Source organism: Psammomys obesus, unplaced genomic scaffold, assembly GCF_907164565.1.
Source record: "Psammomys obesus unplaced genomic scaffold, mPsaObe1.curated_primary_1811, whole genome shotgun sequence".
Lineage (NCBI taxonomy): Eukaryota > Metazoa > Chordata > Mammalia > Rodentia > Muridae > Psammomys > Psammomys obesus.
Window position 1 is genome coordinate 72,131 of NW_026589772.1, and position 20,870 is coordinate 93,000.

General features: G+C 36.3%; 1 pseudogene; it reads right to left on the reverse strand.

The window, feature by feature from the left end:
- Positions 1-260: 260 nt before the first annotated feature.
- On the reverse strand, positions 261-4,931 carry LOC129675403 (olfactory receptor 5D13-like; annotated as a pseudogene).
- Between the last annotated feature and the right edge of the window lie 15,939 nt (positions 4,932-20,870).

The following is a 20,870-nucleotide window of genomic DNA, read 5'->3' on the forward strand; positions in this document are numbered from 1 at the left end:
TCTTTCTGCCAAATATATCTGATTTATCACTTTGTCTGCCCCTCAACTAGACATGACTTTCAAACATGGCTGCTTCTTTCTACAAAGTAATTTTTCCCTAAAGTTGTGTACTAAGCATGTATCTGTACTTCAGCCAAAATGATCATACAGACCTAAATCTTGATATGTGATCACTTGACAGAGCAGCCATGATGCTGGATTAAAATTTTTCTACAAACCAGTACTCTAAAATAAATACCTACTTTTCTGTTAACTGCATTTTATGATAACAAAGAAGAGCTTAGCAGCTTTCTAACTGCATCCTTCACATCCTTGTTCCTGAGGCTATATATAAGTGGATTCAACATTGGGATGATGACTGTGTAGAAGACAGAGGCCACCTTGACAAGAAGCCAAGAACTTTTGGTAGTGGGAACACAGTAGAGACAGATGATAATGCTATGGAAAATGGTGATGGTAGTGAGATGAGAGGCACAGGTGGAGAAGACTTTGTAGCGTCCCCCAGTAGTAGGCATTTTCATGACTGTGATGACAATGGAAACATAAGAGGTGAGAATAATCATCAGACTGCTTAGCTCACTGAAAGTAGCAAAGATGAAAATGACCTTCTGACTTATGTAGGGATCAGAGCAGGCTACAGCCACAATGGCATCATGCTCACACACAAAATTATTTATAAACTTGGTTCCACAGAAGAACAAAGTCAACATAAAGAGTATGAATACAAACAAACATATTATACCCCAGGAGTATGATGCAGCTACCAGGGAGAAGCAGAGCTTCTGAGACATAGCTACCGTGTAGAGGAGGGGATTGCACACTGCCACAAACCTGTCATAGGCCATCACTGCCAACATGAAAGTTTCTGTCACAACAAATATGCATGTGAAGAAGAATTGCATGACACAGCCTGTGAAGGAGATCCATCTGTCTTTCACAATCAAGTTTTCTAAGAGCTTTGGTGTGACAACAGTAGAGTAACAGAAATCCACAAAGGACAGATGACTAAGAAAGAAGTACATGGGTGTGTGGAACTTGGGGTTGACCTGATGATGGCAATCATGCCCAGGTTTCCCAGCACAGTGACTCTGTATATGATGAGGAACAGGAGGGAGAGGGGCACTTGGAGGTGTGGGTACTCTGAGAAGCCCACGAGGATGAAGGTCACCACAGAAGTCAGGTTTTCATGGATACTATGGAAAATAGAGGAAATGGCAATCTATTAATTTTAGAAGTATTTTTTTTAGTTAAGTTTTTATATTAATTAGTTTATTCATTTTGTATTCCAGCTGTAGCCCCTTTCTTCATTCTCTCCCAATCCCACCCTGGCTCCCTCATCTCCTCCCATGGCTCTCTCTAAGTCCACTGATAGCCCCTTCGATCTGACCCTGGCTTATGAGGTCTCATCAGGACTGGCTGCATTGTCCTCCTCTGTGGCCTGGCAAGGCTGTTCCATTCATGGATATAACCTAGAACCCCTGTTTAAACATAGAAATATTATTTTAATAGAGAAGAGTAATAAAAATATTAGGCAGTTTGATGGATTTTATGAAATAATGGGTTTATAAAATGTTTTTTTCACTTTTTGTTAATTTTTATTTTTTTAATTTTTAAAAATTCTTTATTAATTACACTTTATTCACTTTGTATCACCCCTGTAGTTCCCTCCCTCCTCCTGTCCCAATCTCTCCCTTCCTCCCCTCTCTGCGCCCATGCTCCTCCTGAGTCCACTGATAAGGGAGGTCTTCTTTTTCTTCCTTCTGATCCTAGTCTATAAGATTTCATCAGGAGTGGCTGCGTTGTCTTCTTCTGTGGCTTGGTAAAGCTGCTCTGCCCTTAGGGGGAGGTGATTAAAAAGCAGGCCAATCAGTTCATGTCAGAGACAGTCCCTCTTCCTATTACTATGGAACCCACTTGGATACTGAACTGCCATGGGCTATATCTGTGTAGGGATAAAACAGTTTTTTTTTTATCATTTCAAAATTTAACTAGATAACTTGTACACAATGGAACAAGTTTTCAGCTTAAAGTATTGAAAATAAAATTGTGTAAAAGAAGCCCAAATATTCCCAGCTATATTTTAATAAAAAATTGCCTCTACTATCATAGACAGCGGACTTTCAGAGAATGGCTCCTTTAATCAATGACTTGAATGATTATGAAAGTAAGAAAAATTGTTCTTATTGTAAAGCTTAATGAAAACTAAGACTTTTGCTTAAAATTCAGTACAAGAGCTACTAAAAGTGGTTGTATCTTATGTGACTGTCCAGCCTTGGTTACATGACACTGTGTCTCTCATCAAAAGAAAAAAAAAACATGGAAAAGTAAATGTTTGCCTTTTTTCATAATGTACTAAATTTTTTGTTTTGCTTCTCTTTTTTTCTGTTTATTTAGCCTTTCAATGTATTTTTTCAGTTCAAGTAACATAATGTCCGAGGGAACCATTCTATGGCAATGTTTAATATATTTTCATTCATGATGGACTGAATTGAATATTGATGTTTTATTCTTAGATTAATGTTATGTTAAATATTATAATCAGAACAGTGAAAAATATATGGTGGGTCTGCTGTTGAGAAATGCTTAAAAAGTGACAGTGTAGGTAAAGCTTTTTTCAGTACAATGTGCTTAGGATATGAATAACATATAAAATCAACTAGAACAAAAAAGCATTTTAGCAGTTTTGAATAATGTTGAAAGCATTGCCCAACATAACTGTCAAAATGGATAACTCCTAAAAATGATGCCTAAAATTCCTAAATGCTATTTTTCATTTAGTTAATACTAAAAACGTTTTCTAACATCAAACTGTAAAAGAAAATTGGGCTGGAGAGGTACATCAGTAGTCAAGAATCTTTCTGATCTTACAGAGGAATTAAGTTCAGTTTTCAGCACTTATGCCTGGAAACTCAGAGCTCCACAGAACGTTAGCACCAAGAAAGAGGACATCTGCTATTATTTGTAATCACCCTCATACACCTGACATACACATTAATGAAGACACGGATATACATGTTGTGAAATATAAATAAATGGTAAATCTTAAAAATAAAATAAGTAAGAAAGTAAATTTGCCAAGAACATAAAGTGAGTAAAATAAAGTATGATATATAGGAGATAACAGATTAAATGATAAGCACCTTGTGGTAATCAGGTATCCTGACAATTGTCTACAGGTCTGCATGCTTACGAATCAAATTGATTGGTTTTCTTCTTGAACTATGGTGTAGATGCCTTTGGGTACTATCTAGAAATAAATCAATGAACATAACTTCCTCTTCTACATATTTGCATCATCCTTTCAGATAATACTACAGTGTTCAACCCAAAGACACCACATCAGAAAAAACAACAACAAATTCCTACAGTCTTCTGCAACAGTCATCAAGTTTCAACACTAGTGCTATATTCTTGTCTGATTTGCAAGTACATCACTACTTCTTAAATCATTCTATCAAATGCTACTCTTCTCAAGATAGACATTCATTGCAGTGAGCAATATTGAATTAAGTCTCATGGCTACTCATGCTATGAAGAATAATGGAATGATAAGTGCAGATCCATAAGTATGTTATTGATAGCACACCCTGGAAAAATCAGGAAACACTGTAGAACAAGGAACAGAAAGACAGTAAGAGCCCGAAAACAGGTAGAAGAGGAGGGAAATGTTATCTTCAGGGCATGGAACAGCTGTGGCAAGCATACTACAGTTGATATGCTTGCTCTGCACAACCTACAGCTGTCAATATTCAGAGATCAGATAAGGGTTCATAGATATCAACCCTTTGCAGAATAATAAGAAACCAGGTGTAAAGGTAATCGTTGGCTTCAGTTTGATACCACATAATGAGCCCATTAGGCTACAGTGCATAGCTACAAACTCATTATAATATAGAAAGTCTTAAAACCAGAAAGGCTTAAAACAAAACAAACCAGCAAAAATCACCAAGAAGGTGAAAAACAAAAATGTGCAAAAATGATGATGACAGAGATAAGTCTAAGAACAGAAAGAATGGGTTCTGGGAGTAAACAACATGCATGATATTTTCATAGAACAACTTTAACAGGTAAAATTAGTTTATGTAATGTTTTAATAGTAATGTGTATAAACATGCTACCCAACAGTCATGACTTTAAGGATTCCAAGTAAGTCAGGAATGAGACATGAAATCTACATTTTTTCTGACTTTTTGAAACCATCAAACTCCACACATTCTATCTTATTATAACTGACACATTCTTCTCAAGTCTTGTTATATGACAACCTGTTATAATGAACATAGTATCCGAGGATATTGAATTTTCTCTTGTGTTCTAAATATTCCCATGTATTATTGAAGCTCTGTGCACCATAAATACCACCACTGTATTCTTCTCTTCCATCTAGAGTCACGCAAAATGTTGCTGTTTCTCCATTACTAAATATTATTGACATTTGTATTTTGCATTTTTAGTTTCTCTTAGACATGATCACGTGTGCCCTCTCTGGCCTTCAAATGACTATAGCCGCAGCTAACTGAAACTTGCAATAAACATAGGATGGCTTCGTAATCCTTGTATTCCAGCATCAACTGTCCAAGTGCTGAGAGTATTGACCTATGCCACCATACTACCCTTAAATCTAGTTTTACAAAGGACATTGTTCACCTCACTTACCTAAAGAGAGTTTTGATAAATTACATTTTATAATTTTTTTGCTAAGATATTTTTGTCCTTAATTGATGACGAGAAAATTTCCACTAGAGTAATGAAAGAATCATCCAAGAATACTAAAGATTTTTCCATAGGAAAGAAAGCTGGAATTAAGGTTGGAAGGATCCACAAATTTGCCTTTCCATTGTAAGAAATATTAAGGTCCTGGTTCCTTCCTTTAAATGAAATAGCATAACTGAATAAACTCACCTAAATACAGAGGACCCTGAGTGATGCATTTACTTAAGAATCCTCTATTATGATTAATGAGTTATAAAATCATTTTGCTTACTAGTTAATAAATTGAAATAGTCTTGGAAGAATTTTCATCAGCAGTATGTTTTAAATGAAGCTTGGCCACTACCTTAGACGAACTCATAAATACCAGATAAAACATCACATTTAAAAATTAAATACTGTTTCTACATTTCTCAAAGTTACATGTCATTAAAACCTTGGGGATCAGGTCATTAGGGATTATGAATGAAAAGTTGCTCAGAAGTCCACAGTTTGAACTATGAGATGTAACACTTTCCCATGTGATTATATATTTCCTCTCTAAACTCTGGGGCATTCATAGTGACAACTGTACTCTGTAATCATAAAGAAAATGTATTCACTTTAATGGATATAAAATGCAGAGAAACAGAGAGAAAAGATGAGCAGTTTGTTTAATACTATATATCAATACCACATATATTATATATGTGTATTATGTATGTATTATATGTTGTATAATATAACGTATATATAATGCCATTTGATGTCCTGGACATGTAGACATGTGCTTTTTGATTCCTCATGGGTTTATCTTCCTGAATTATCCTGCAGAAATGTAGATAATTATACTCATCTGGGAAATAAGGCCCAAGTAAGCCTCTTGGAGAACCAGAGGAAATTGCACATGAAGAGTCAGTGAAGACCCTGATCCATGCACACAGTGTTGATCCACTAGGGACTCCTAGCACAATAGTGAACTCTCAAATGGGTCTGTGGCTAGTCTCCCTTCTTTATGTAAGTCTCCTAAGATGACATTGCTCCCCCACAAACACACACATCTCCCTCATCTCCTTAGAGTTCCACCAACCTGTCCCTGGTGCTTGAGGCTTTCATGGGATGGGATGATTGGTCTTTCCATCATTTATAGGCTCTTACAATGGAGAATAAAGTTAGATCTGCACCTTTGAGTCTGTTCTCCAGAATCCTGGCATTCTGCATGGACTCCGTCACCTTCCCTGGTTCCTGATCCCCACAATCAACAAATGTCAAATTTTAATGACATGATCCTATTACTTCTAAATTTTTATTTAATTGTTTATTTTATGTACATGAGTGTTTTGTTTACATGGTTGCATGCGGAGCATGTATATGCTGGTAGCCAAGAAGGTCAAATGAAAGCGAGGAATGCTTTGACACAGGAATTACGGGGGACTGTGAACTATCATGTGTGCACTGGGAATTGAACACGGATCCTCAGGAAGAGCAGCCAGCGTTCTCAACAACTGAGCCGCTTCTCCAGCCTCATCCCCACACTGTTATGTATGTATGCGTGAGTCTGAGAAGTAATATGCATGTGATTGCTGGTGCCTTCATAGGCCAGGGTGGAATTGATGAACTATATTTAGTATTTATAAATACAAGACCAAGCATTTTTGTTTATTTAGTTTCATACCATGCAATGTTTGGTGTTTAGAAATATGAAACAAAATATTGCATCTAAGAATTAAGTAGGGGCACCAAATCGTGCCCCCCACCAAAGAAAAAGTATCTTCAGGGTATCGGAAACATAAAAACTAGTGAGTGTCACTGAAAATTGCCAGGAGGGCTGGAGTTTGAGGATTTAGGTACAATAATATCCCGTGTGATATCTTGATTGTATGTTACATTTCCAAATCCCTAGAGTATTTTCATAATCAACTTCACTAATTTATAATCTTAGTAAATACACATTTTCTCTCTAGGATATAAATATAGTAATACAAAGGGAAAAGAATTATTTTAGCAATAGCCCAGAGATGTTATTAATTAAACCCTTAGAGATATATTATTATACTTATATTATTATTAATTTTCACACAAGATAATTCCATTTTCATTTTTCTGTTATTTATAAATATGTGGCAAAATACATTTTCTATTCATGAAATCAAGTCTATTAATATAGAATACTGCATTATATATAAAAATTAGTATAAAATTATATATAAGGATTACTAAAATTTTCAAAATAAACTTTAAATTTTCATTAGTGTGTAATATGAAATGTGGACAGTCGTCTTCCATCCATTGATACAGGGTCTTATTTCTCTCTCCTGTTGGTTTTTCATTATACTTCACCCGAATTTCTGAGTTATTTGTCATGACTCTTTAGAAAATACAGATTTACAACTGTGAGAGAGAATATTTTCTCTCTGATAATAACGTAGAGACGTTTGCACTACTGAAGGAAAAATCTCTCCCCAACAATATTTAGCTGTCTGTACTGCTAAATATTGGAGCAATCTCATGTGAACCATAACAACAATGTATTCTCTATAAATTTCAGGATGGCTAGTGTAAATTCAACTCCTATTAAGCATCTTAAGTAACTTTATTAGTTTTTATTCTTCAAAGGTAAAGAACCCTAACTTTATACAGTGTCTATTGTTCATTGCTATTGACCACTCTCTCCCTACAAATTCTCCCAGGGTATCCCATCCCATTTCTTCCCAATATTATGGTCTATCTCTCTGTTTATTTCTTTTAGTTATTAATTACTTCAAGTCCCATTAGTACTTCCCATATGCATATGAGTGAGTGGCCACTCACTAGGGATATGAGCAGTTTGTCATTATAAGTTCCTTAAAGGGCAAGGACTCAGAGGACATCTCTATCTATGCTGGCATTTTAATTGGTTAGATCATGTGCTTATCTTGTGCAGGTAAGCCCAGCTGCTATGAGCCAATGTATACAACAACTGTGCCATATTCAGAATTGAGTATTTCACAGTTCTACCCATCTGCTTTTTCTATACTATTTTTTTGGATCTTTGGGTAGGTGACCAGGACAATCAGGTCATTCTTTAATGACAGATTCCTGGGTGGGAGGGTCAATGAAAACAGGAAGTCTTGCACAAGCTATATATTTTGCTAAGCTAGTATATTAAGAAACACAGCACCTAATATATGGTTTTCAGAGGAAAACAAAACAGAGTCAGCAGAATGCAATCTTATGGTAGGATTGTGTCAGCAAGAAACTAATTAAGCAATGTTGCTCAAAGGAAACACAGTATATCCTTTTGCATACGGTTATTATTATTATTATTAATTACAATATATTCACTTTGTATCCTGGCTGTAGCCCCCTCTTTTATCCCCTCCCAATCCTATCCTTCCATCCTCTTCCCCCCATGTTCCTTGCCTAGTCCACTGATAGGGGAAGTCTTCCTCCTCTACTATCTGACCCTAGCCTACCAGGTCTCATCAGGATTGTCTGGGTCCTCTTTCTTTGTGGCCTAGTAAGGTCACCTGTCCAGCACATCTTAAATCCTACACATGCCTAGTTATCAGAGACCTTGGTACTGATAACACAGTCCCTTGGGGAGAAGAATTACATCCCAAGGATTTTAAATCAACCCCTCTCCGGAAGCCCAGGCCTCATGTCCTTGTCTCTGGCCATTACTGGCTTTTGCCAAGCATGCTCCTGGTTTTAGATGAGGAATTAAGATCTTCCATACATCACAGACTCTTGGAAAATCTTGTATAGGTCTAACTCACAACAGAGAGGTGCTTAGCTTCATGAGCCCTATAATGCATCTCTAAACGTTAGTAAGTTCAATTAAGTACAAGTCTCCTTTAGGCAATCACAGTGGCTTATTCCAGAAGGCAATGGTTGTGCCATGACCTTCTCTCTAATGTTTCCATAAGTATTCAATAACTGTCATTATAATGTCATTTGCCCCCTATGATAACTTGATTAGCAGGTACTTCATTAATTTGCACCATTTATAATTATCTTCTCTGTAGCTATTGTAGTTGCTAATCTACTTTCTGAGTTTAATATCAAGCACTTTCCCTTTCACAATATTGGTTAGGAGGAATAGATATCAAACATATGAATTTTAATTATTACCACAGGGCTTTTCCTAAATTTGTACAAATTTGATAAAATTAACACTGAAAACATTTGATCCTGTGATTTTCTTTATAGTAACCTCTCCATTACTGCTTTAATTTTGTTGCTTATCATAAGTTAAATGAAGATTTATGTTTATGATTCAGTGAGAGTAAATTGTAAGTGTAAAGGCATGTAAACAATTCTTCTAGGTTTAAAGATTTATTTAACCCAAAAGACTCAAAAAAAGGTCACTAATAGCATACTGTATGTCTATCATATCTGCAATATTGTATCTCTTTATTTGTTTCTGTATATGCATAATTGGATTTTTCAACAGACTTTCTTTATCCTGACATGAGGAATGTTTGCTTTTCTTTTTTTCCAAAAAATCAATAACACATTCCAATTACATTAAGATTGTAACTCTGTTGATTGTAATGAATCCTTAAATGTTTTCTTTCACAGCTGAGAAACCATAAATTCATATGTAAGGTAAGGATTCCTCAACTTCTAAAGAGGAGCGGGATATACATTGAATATTAAAATAAATACCCCATACAATCACTTGATACCTTAATTAATGTCATAACTACTATCACCAAATATTTATTTACCTATACAGTTAACATTTCCACTTTTCTTTTTTGACCTCTTAACATTTACAGGCCTTTTTATCCCTAGGAGCCCTCTGATTTTCAGTCTCAGTGCCTCAGAACTAAAGCTTAATTTTCATGGTCAAGAGTGTTAAGACCCGTGGGCTGAAGGAAATCTATTTCAACATGACTTAACCTGTGTTGCTGTAACTTCTAAAGTCTAACCCTGAGCTGTTTATTGTAAGAATATGTAAACACAGTACAACTTGGAAAAAAGTTTCCTGGTGTTATGCAAACCCTCATTTGCAGGATGTAAAATTATGTTTAAACTCAACTCAAAGTGCATGTCACTTCTTCCAAAAAGTTGGGTTCTAGATATAGGCAGCATGCAGTATTTTAAGGTCCTAGGAACAGTCCTGGTGCAGCATCAATCATACTGGGAGCATAGAGGTCATTTGGGCTATTAGCCACCTCTGGTCATAGCTGTGGAGCTAGGAGGAGTCCCTGGCATGAAGATATGAAAAAAGTAACCAGGCCTGTCAACTATTTCTGATCCTGTTTGTGGCAGCATGAGGGAACGCCTGGACATACTTATAATGCAAGGGTTATCTAGACTATTCAACAACCTCCAATCCTGCTTGTCAGAGCTTGGAAAGGCCTGGCCCTACAGATAACACAAATCAGCAAATTATTAAACACATCCAAACCCAGCCTTCTCTAAGGGGGTGGGACGGCTGTGCCACTCCTCCATTGAAAAGGGCACCATCGTGTTTAACATTCCTGGTTTTCTAAGCACTTATTTGTGAGGTCAAGAACCTTTGTGTTCTCAACACAACAGGGCATCATATTCTGCGTCTGGCATGGGCACTCTGCCTGGATATGTGCGTGCTCTGACTCTGGGTGCAGTAGGACATATTGAACCGCTTCATCTGTGTGGCATAGTGAGCACATCCCTAAGGCTGTTCCTCTAAGCTGTTCTGAAAGCTTGACTTTCTTAGGCAGTCTGGATCACTCTCCATGACCCAGAAGGTGCATTTCTACTTTGTGAGTGTAGTCTCAGATTCTCTGACCTTGGCTGACTCAGTTAGCTGGGACCAGCTCCTCATACTAGGCCTGGATGTTTACCGTGATGAGGTTCTGAGATTTGGTGGTGTCTAACACATGGTCAACCCAGATATAATCTGTGTTTCATTCTTCAGATTTCCTCCTCATGTATCTGCTTTTACATGAAGGTTTTGATTCCATCTCTAGCTTCAGCCTCATGATACTGCTAACTTGCAACTGTCATTTATCCTGACAGCGAAAGCTGTGTTGATCCTAACAATTGTCATCATATTATGTTTCTAATAAAGGCCTAAAACATTCTGCCTGCTCTGTAAAATGGTCACAGCTTCAGCCTTGCTGTGGGCCCTCCAGCACCACCTGATTTAGTGTGTCAAAGCAGTATCAGGTGACCTTGTCGCATAAGTAAGCCAGGCCTTAGCCCCTGAGGCTTCTGCTGCAGGAGGCTGTGTGCCTGCCAGGGTGGGTTACAAGCTGAACATGAATCCTCTGCAGGAGCAGTGCGTGATCTTAACCTTTGAAGCATCTCTCAAGCCTCACTCCCGTTTTAAAATAAAAGTAAAATGTGAGATTTATCTGGAACTGTGCACTCAATTGTGAGATTAACCACCTGTATGTGAACATTTACTGAAATCAAAGAAGGTCATGTATAGAGATTGCAAGAATCCATATAATTCTCATCTCATTGAGTGAAAGAAAGCCCATTAGACTATAAAAACACAAACTGTAACTTTCAAGCCAGTTTTCTAAAACCTAGTAAAATATGAAGGTTTTGAATATATCTCACTTGCTTCAAAAGCATTCAAGTGAGAAACCTGAGCTTTACAAACAAGCTCATTGAAGAAATACAACAGTGGCCTCTCCTCAAAGCAGTGGCATCTCCTCCCTCCCTTCATGCACCTGAGTCAGTTTGTAGCTCATGAGAAATAGCATGGCCATCCAAGACAGGGGCCCTCCAAGAGGATATTTTAAGAGAAAATCAATGTGAATAAACTGTAATTAATAAAAATAATTAAAGAATCAAATCACTACACAAATTCAAGACAAGGAAGAGAATGTTATTTATAAAACAAAGATAAACCCCAAATCCTATGTACAAAAACAGTTCATGATTTATTGATTTTTTTGTTTTTTTAATTTTTATTATTAGTTAGATTTTATTAACTCTGTATCCCAGCTGTATCCCTCTCCCTCATTCCCTCCCAAGCCCACCCTCTCTCCCTCATCTGCTTAAATTTATTTTTAAAAAGTTTTATGCTCCTGCTAATGAAAACAAGATGCTAATTTTGCCTGGATGGCCTTTTGTAGACAATTTTTATTTCCATAAGGCCAGATTATCTGTGGTTTCAATTTCCGCATATGACTTAATGTGTTAAAAGTAATTAGTGATTAAATTAAGATAATGAGGCTTTCTTTAATTTTTTTTTTGTTTTCAGTTCACATGTAACCCCCAAACACAACGATTTCATTCCCTCCTGACCATTTACAGTTATTGTAAAATATAGAACATGGCAGTTAAATTTGTCTTCTGATTCTGGCTCCCCTTGAGAGACACTCTGTGCAGCTCAAAGCTTTTATAATGAGAAGAAAACATGTTTCTTAGCTTCCTAGAGGCCAGAAGTTTACAAGAAACTTTCATTGACAAATTAAAAAAGGATCAAACTGAAAAAGTCATATATCAGGAATAATTTATTTACTGAATTGAATAAACAGCCATCAATAAGTAAACCTGTAAAGTAAGTTTGCCTGGTTTCTGGTGAATTATTAGTTAAAAAATTTATATTACATTAGGAATGTATTTTTTCAATTCTGAATTTTTAAATATGTTTGGAAAATATTTTGTTAATGTCCACAACAATAAGGAAATTTAATTCACCTTATGTAACTGGTTTTGTCTGACATATTTTAGAAGCAACCAGTTGCAGTTCACTATTGACATCTGCATTAGTCCCTGATATTTCCTGTATGGTTGTTCGGGATTGGACAGAAAAGGTACTGTATTGTGATCTGATAGAAAAACTAACATATAAACAGAGGTGTGAGAAAGACAGAAGGTAGGAGAGACGTTTGGTCTGGGAGACTGATATTCTGTGTCACTGTGAAGACAAACAGGAGGGTGTGTATGTGCAGACACAGTAACTGAAGTCAGCAGGCACAAAACCTGAAATTACAGGAGTTTTGTTTTAAAAGTCATGGGAGGATTTGGAAGAAGAAAGGGATAAATTTTGTCATTATAATATACTTTTAGTTTTTTATATAATTACAGTTTATTCACTTCATATCCCCCCATAAGCCTCTCCCTCTTCCCTCCCTGTCCCACCCTCCCTCCCCCTTCTTCATGCATGCCCCTCCCCAAGTCCACTGATAGGGGAGGTCCTCTTCTCCTTCCTTCTGATCTTAGTCTATCAGATCTCATCAGGAGTGGCTGCATTGTCACCTTCTGTGGCCTGGTAAGGCTGCTATCCCCTCAGAAGGAGGTGATCAAAGAGCAGGCCAATCAGTTCATGTCAGAGGCAGTCTCTCTTCCCATTACTATGGAACCCACTTGGACACTGAACTGCCATGGGCTACATCTGTGCAGGGGTTCTAGGTTATCTCCATGCCTGGTACTTGGTTGGAGTATGAGTCTCTGGAAAGACCCCTGTGTTCAAATTTTCTGGTTCTGTTGCTCTCCTTGTGGGGTTCCTGTCCTCTCCAGATCTTACTATTTCCCACTTCTTACATAAGATTCCATGCACTCTGCCCAACAGTTGGCCATAAAGTCTCAGCGTCTTCTTTGATAGTCTGCAGGGCAGAACTTTTCAGAGGCCCTCTGTGGCAAGTTCCTAGCTTGTTTCCTGTTTTCTTCTTCTTCTGATGTCCATCCTCTTTGCCTTTTGGGATGGGTATTGAGCGTTTCAGTCAGGGTCCTCTCTCTTGATTAGTTTCTTTAGATTGCAGATTTTAGTAGGTTTATCCTATGTTGTATGTCTACATGAGTGAGTATATAAAGTGTGTGCCCTCTGCTTCTGGGACAGCTCACTCAGGATGATCCTTTCCAGGTCCCACCATTTACCTGAAAATTTCATGATTTCATTTTTCATTCCAGAGTAATACTCCATTGTGTAGATGTACCACGATTTCTGCATCCATTTTTCAGTTAAGTCATGCTACAGATGTGTGCATATTGGTACTGTAAAAGATAACTTCAAAGGCATTCAATGTATCTTATGGGAATATGCAGGCCAACCACATGTTGGTATGAATTGGAACATAGCAGAGAATTGTTGTAAAGTAGAAAAACAGGAAGGGGTGTATTTTGCAAATCTATTATTTGACGTATACTATGTATTTTGAAGCCAGAATTGGACAACCAGTAGTGAAATAATAGCCATAATGTCAACATGAACAACAACAAATAAGGCACATAAAAAGGTAAAACAAAATAAAAATAAAATCAAGATTGGGGTGCACTTGTTCTCTTCTGTTTACCTGCTGAAGGTATGCTAAGTTCTACTGTGTCCTCTGTTGTAATGAAACCCAAGATGAACCTCAACTGCTCTTTTACAGACTGTGTAGTAACCATGTTTTATATATCATAATCTGTAACATTTCCCAGTTGAAATCATTTAAATTCTGCCATTTACAGAGAACTGTTCATCTCTGGTGTACAGCAGCAGGTGTTTGCAATGAGGCCCAGCCTTGCTATGAGCTTAGAGCCCTGGTCTAGGAAGGTTCTCAGGAATATCCCCTCTTATACAATTGCTTTAGCTATAAAGAATTTACAGAGTTAAGTATTCAAATGATATTCAATATTGTCTTGGATTTCAATGAAGCCTGAAAGTTAAAATTAAATCTGGTAGAATTATTACTTTTTGTGAGTCTACATTAATTTCTGAGGCTCAGCATGTCTTATGTGTTTTTATATATTAATGTAATATCCTTCAGCACTATGCCAATCCTATGATAAATGGTAGTCTCTGTCACTATAAAACTTTTTTCTTAATATTTGTATATTTTATAGTTCATAATTACTCAATATTATAAGTTTACTTTCCTTTATGAGATACATTTATGGATAGGAAGGAAAGCAGACACACAGACAGACAGATGAAAGACTTAAATCTAACTACTTTACCAACAATCAAGATAAAATAACTTTACAAATTCAACAAAATATGAGATACTCTTTGTTAGGAGCTAAGCTGTGGAGACTTCTGGATCTTTGCAGATGACATAATGGTAATGAAATTATTGAAAAACTCAAGATCAATTTTTTTTAGAGAAATGTGAGCTGATGCATGGGCTGTCATTATGGAGAATTTCATGTAGTATTGAGTATAGGATATTAGGAAAATGATAATTACAACAATTATGAGGCTGTGGAATGACTTTTCAGTAAACATCTAACAGAAGTGTGATGCAATTGTCTTCTGACAGTTTAAAATATAGGAATTTCCTAGTGAAACACTCTCAATATTCCTAATTTCAGGCTCAATGGCATAGTATATCTTATTACTTATCTCTGCAGGGACCCCTGGGCTCATAGCTTTTGGCTCTTTTTGTCTTCATCTGTAGCTCCTGTCCCATCCAGGCCTTTCTATCTCCCCCTTCTTTCATAAGATTACCTGCACTCTGCCCAAAGTTTGGCTCTGAGTCTCAGCATCTGCTTTGATACCCTGCAGGGTCGAGTCTTTCAGAGGCCCTCTGTGGTAGGCTCCTGTCCTGTTCCCTGCCTTCTCCTCTTCCAATGTCTATCAAATTTGTCCTTCTGAATGAGGATTGAGCATCTTTCCTTTTCTTTAAGTGTTTCTCTACCATTTTATAACCTTCTGTTGAGAATTCTTTGTTTAGATTTTTTTTTAATTTTATTTTCTTTTTAGTTACATTTTGTTAACTCTGTGTCCCAGTTGTATCCCGCTCCCTCATTCCCCTATTTTTTAATCGGATTACTCGGTTTTTTGGTATTTAACTTCTTGAGATCTTTATATAGTCTAGATATTAGCCCTCTGTCAGATATAGGGTTGGTGAAGAACTTTTCCCAGTCTGTAGGCTGCCATTTCGTTCTGATGACAGTGTCCTTTGCTTTACAGAAGCTTTTCAGTTTCATGAGGTCCAATTTATTGCTTGTTGATCTTAGAGCTTGTGTTGTTGCTGTTATGTTCAGGAAGTTGTCTCCTGTGCCAATGAGTTCAAGGTCTTCCCCACTTTTTTTTTTAAACAAATTTAGTGTATCTTGTTTAATATTGAGGTCTTTGATCCACTTCGACTTTAGTTTTGTGCAGGGTGATAAATATGGATCTATTTGCATTTTTCTACATGCAGACATCCAGTTAGACCAGCACCATTTGTTGAAGATGCTATCTTTTTCTCACTGTGCTGTGGGATTGGGAGGGGAGAAGGGAGGGAGGTACAGGGGTGATACCAAGTGAATAAACTGTAATCAATAAAAATAAATAAATACATAAAGAAAGAAAATGATAAGTTGATGGACAATTGTCTTCCTTTTGACAATTAGTAGGTAAGTGATAAAACCTTAATGTCAGTTTGCTAAAATGTTTTAACTTCAAGTTGTAAGTCTGGTAAAAGTGTCATCCAAGATACACATTATGGCAATAATCTAATAAAATTATATTTGGGGTATCATACCTAAAATATAGTATAAATGACAACACACTTTAAGAATATATCCCTAAAATTTCTCCTTGTTTTTTTTTTTTGTAACACAATTCAACAAAATCTGAACTTTGCAGCCAGTTCTGAAGGAGCATGGGAGGAGATCAGGGAGGGAGGGTGGGATTGGGAAGGAATGGGAGAGGGGGCTACAGCTGGGATACAGAGTTAATAAAATGTAACTAATAATATAAATAAATAAATAAATAAATTCAATAAAATCTCAAATAAAATTTTTCTATAGATTGATCAATAAATATGTATATCCACAATCAGCTTATTTATAAAAATGGACAAGTAGCTTAAAATGACAAAAGACAAATAACTCTACATGTTGTTATTAATTTTTAAGAAAATGAATCAAGCTGATAAACAATGCATGATTTCTTAGAGATATATTTTCAGCAATAAATTTATAGTTTTTAACTACACAATGGTTTCTATAAATTGGTTGTATTTTTCTACTAAAGATAATCAACCTGTTTAAATGTCCCATATGATTTGTTGATTTAGATTAATTATGACAATTGGCAAACTGATTCTTACTTATCTTTTTTCTACTTCACGGCAAATATTTTCTCAAGCTTGCTGTGGTGTGATCTCCTGGGGCCATGCACTCAGACTTAAAACACGCTCCTCGATCTCCATATTTGGCTTTTGAGTTTTACTCACATCAATAGTGCCTTTATGCTTGCCAGTATTTTTTTTAACAATGAATAAGATTTCCTTGGCTCTTCTTTTTAGAATGAAAATCTTATGGATGAATCCAAATTAGATTCATGTCTTTAATCAAACTTTTGTGATTTTTTTTAATAATTGAATTGATCATTGATAAATGAACCTGAGGAGGGTACCTGGATTTAGGGTGATGGTTAATTAACATGTCATGTTCTCATTCATGTTGAGTGACCCTAAGTTAAAGTTTATGTTTGTTTGAGAAGGAGCTCTGTGAACCAAGTGGCGGTAACAGCACATGATTCTTCTGAGATTCATAACACAAGGTACTGAACTGTTTATTAGCTTAGTGAAAATCCTTTCTCGATTTTTGTCCTTGAGTTTTATTAGTGTATCATATGTCTAATAAATAGGTGGAATTAAAGTAATATTATTTAAACTTTCAGTTTTAAAAATACTTTGGTAGAATGGACATGTAAAGGCTTCTCACAGAAACAATGTTAATTTGATTAGTACAAATGCTGTGAAGTTAGAATCCACACAAGTGCATGTTGAGTAAGTCTTGTATGTCATCTTAACTGGAATAAAAAAAGAAGATGGAAACAATGTGTGATAATTTGAAGTGCTGTAGGAAAAGGAAACTGTAGCTGAGAGCTTAGGAGTAATCCTAAGACCAGGCGAAAATATTGCTTTTAATGTATTTCTGCCAGAATGCTTCCATTTCCAGTTTATTATTTATACCAGTCATAATTTGTAAAACATTATTAACTGCTAATAATTCTATATTTGTTTTTCAGGCATTATAAATTCTAAGTAAACCCAAGAAACTGTCACATGGAGGGAAAAATGAGTCTATATTTTGTGGGCATTCACTGTAATGTGTAGTGCTGTATTTATTGCTCTAAAATTAATTTGTTTAAGAAACATGACAACATAACAACAGTGATATCAATGATATTGAGTTAATAATTACTCACTATATTTTCATGTGCAAGGAAACGGGCAACAGACTTTAACTTGTTGGAGCCACATAGTAATAGTTTAGTGAAGCAGAATTTTAATCCATAATAACCCAGTCCAGTCAAAGATCTAACAAAAGTCTCATCTATACACTCAAAAAGACTCAGTAAGTGGCCTATTATAAGGCTTGGATAGTAAGTCATGTCACATACATGCTGGAGATATGGTTATTGGGTGATAGGATGCTAGATCCAGTCAATTAATTGTCAAATAAATGCAGAGAGACAGTTCAGATATTCGTGAAGACAAAACACTATTGCATTGAAATAAACATAAAACATTTATATATTGAAGAGCATATTATGTACTCTTGAAAATGTAGTGTTTATTTGCCAAAGTTTCAATTATCAGAAGTACAGGAAAAGCTTATTATAAAAGTATTATTTCTCAAACTTAATTATTATAAGTATGCTTCTATGAGGAAGTATATATTTATTTTTGGTTTTCAAATTCTAGACAGAACAAGGTAAACTTTTAAGACTTTAAAGCCAGTTCAAATTGGTAAGTAACCTAATTTTAGAGATTCAGGCTTAATAGAAAATGCTAAGTAATCTAAGTATTCTAAGGTTTCATATGATCATACAAGAAGACTTTTTCTTGAAGATAAAATCATGAGATATCAGGTACAGAAGTGGATCTTTTTCTAAGCAGGAGAGAATCCAGACCAGACAGAATCCTGCAGAAGGCAATTTTAACACAAGAAACAAGTAAGGGAAAAACAAAACAAAACAAAACAAAAAAAAAAAAAACAGCACTGCAGATGGCTTGATATAATAATGATAAAACAAGTATCTTTGGGTTTCCATTGTAAAACTGGGGGTTTATATTATACCTCTCACTTCCAAATGAGAACAATTTCCCTAAATAATGTAAATTATAATTTGTATTTAAAATAAGCATTTTGTTCAACCAGATAAGAAATGCAAGAGACAAAAAAAAAAAAATGTGGCTTTCTACTGTCGGTATTGATGCTTTGTGGGCAAGATGAGTGAGTACTGAAAAGGACCTATGCTTGCAAACCTGTCTTGCATTAGAATAGTCCGTGGAGTACTGACTTTTTTTTCTTTTTTGGCATCTTGTGATATAAAATCCAGATTCTATTCTTTGTTGAATCCCGTATGGGATTCCTGTACCCTCCTTGTCCTTCTACCCCAAATTTCTTCCACAGGACTCCCTGTACTCTGCCCAGAGTTTGGCTGTGAGTCTCAGCATCTGCTTCTGTTCAGCTGGGTGGAGCCTTTCAGAGGACCTTCTATAGTAGGTTCCCACCCCTGTTCACTTTCTTCCTCTGCTTCTGGTGTCTATCCTGTTTGCCTCACAAGGAGACCAACAAAGCTAAGATATCTGAGCCAAGGGTGACATGCCACAGAGAAAGAGGATCCAGGCAGTCCTAAAGAGACTTGAAAAGCTGTGGGCAGATGACAGAGTAGGAGAACTCCCCCTTTCGGTGGACTAGAGGAAGGGGATAGGAGAAAATAGTGAAGGAGGTTGGGACTGGGAGGAGTTGAGGTAGGGGGCGCAACTGGGATATACAATGAACAAATTGTAAATAATTAAAAATTAAATAAAAATAAAAATAAACATGGACAGTAGCCTTCCACCGAGGACTTCTGAAAGACTCTAACCAGCACTGTATGAAAGAGATAGTGGGACTCATAAACAAACTGTGGACAGAGTGTAGAGAATCTTAGGAAAGACGGGAGAGATAGTTAAGACTTGGAGAGGACAGGATCTCCACAAGGATGGCAGCAGAACCAAAATATCTGGACACAGGAATCTTTTCTGAGACTGATACTCCAACAAAGGACCTTTCATAGATATAACCTAGAACCCCTCCTCAGATGTAGCCCATGGCAGCTCAATATCCAAGTGGGTTTCCTAGTAATGGGAACAGAGACTGTCTCTGACATGAACTCAATGGTTAGCTCTTTGACCGCCTCCCCTGGATGGGGGAGCAGCCTTGCCAGGCCACAGAGGAGGACAATGCAGCCAGTCCTGAAGAGACCTGATAAGCTAGGGTCAGAAGAAAGGGGAGGAGGACCTCTCCTGTCTGTGGACTTGGAGAGGGGAATAGGATGAAATGGGGAGGAAAGGTTGGATTGGGAGGGGAGGAGGGACGGGGCTACAACTGGGATACAAAGTGAATAAACTGTAATTAATATAAAAAGTAAAAATTAAAAATGTTTAAAAATATAAACATGATAAAAGCATGCTTATGATGCTAAATTCATTAACAAAATTCAATTATTTTTACATTTTTTGTATCATTGTGGTTTAAAACAATTCAGGATTTTATACCACATCCCTTTTCATGAATATCCATTTTCTGAGATGTACAAAAATCTATGTAATTTATTTTCTTTTAGGCAATGTTTTAATATTTATAACTAATAATAACTAAATTTTCTATTTTAGAGTCTTACACAGAGACAGGAAGACAGAAATATAAAGAGAGACAGACAATAAAAATCAATCACCATAGAATCTACCAAAAATGTTTTAATCTTTTCCAATAATATCCCAAATATTCTTTGAGAAGAGCTATTTGGGACTCTAAAGCCGTTGAGCATATCTATATATTAACAGCTTTGTTTAGAAGCTCTATTCTGGTACCAATATTATCAGAGAAAGTAGTCTCAAGACTTAGAGGGCTGAGGGGGATTTCTATGCAGTTTGGGGTGTAGACTATGCTTGCACGATAACGTTAAAGTATTTACAACGTTTTGTTAATGATTTGTTGGTGTAAATTAACTGAGATGATGTTTTTCCTCCCAACTGATCTAAGAAACAATCTATGATTAAAAAAACAAGCTATGTTCTTTTGAAATACCTGTTGGTGTATGTTGTGCCATGAATTAAGACATACTCATCTGTTTCTTTTCCACTGTATCCTGCTAGCTTGAATGAACATCCTGATCTCCGCAAAGAAAGTTCCAAATGCAGTATCAAGTGAATCAGAGTACTGGAGCCTTATTTTTCTTCTTGGGTTTCTCAGAGTATCCAAACGTACAAGTGCCTTTGTTCCTGATGTTTTTGGTCATATACATCATCACTCTTTTGGAAAATCTAGGTTTGATTTTG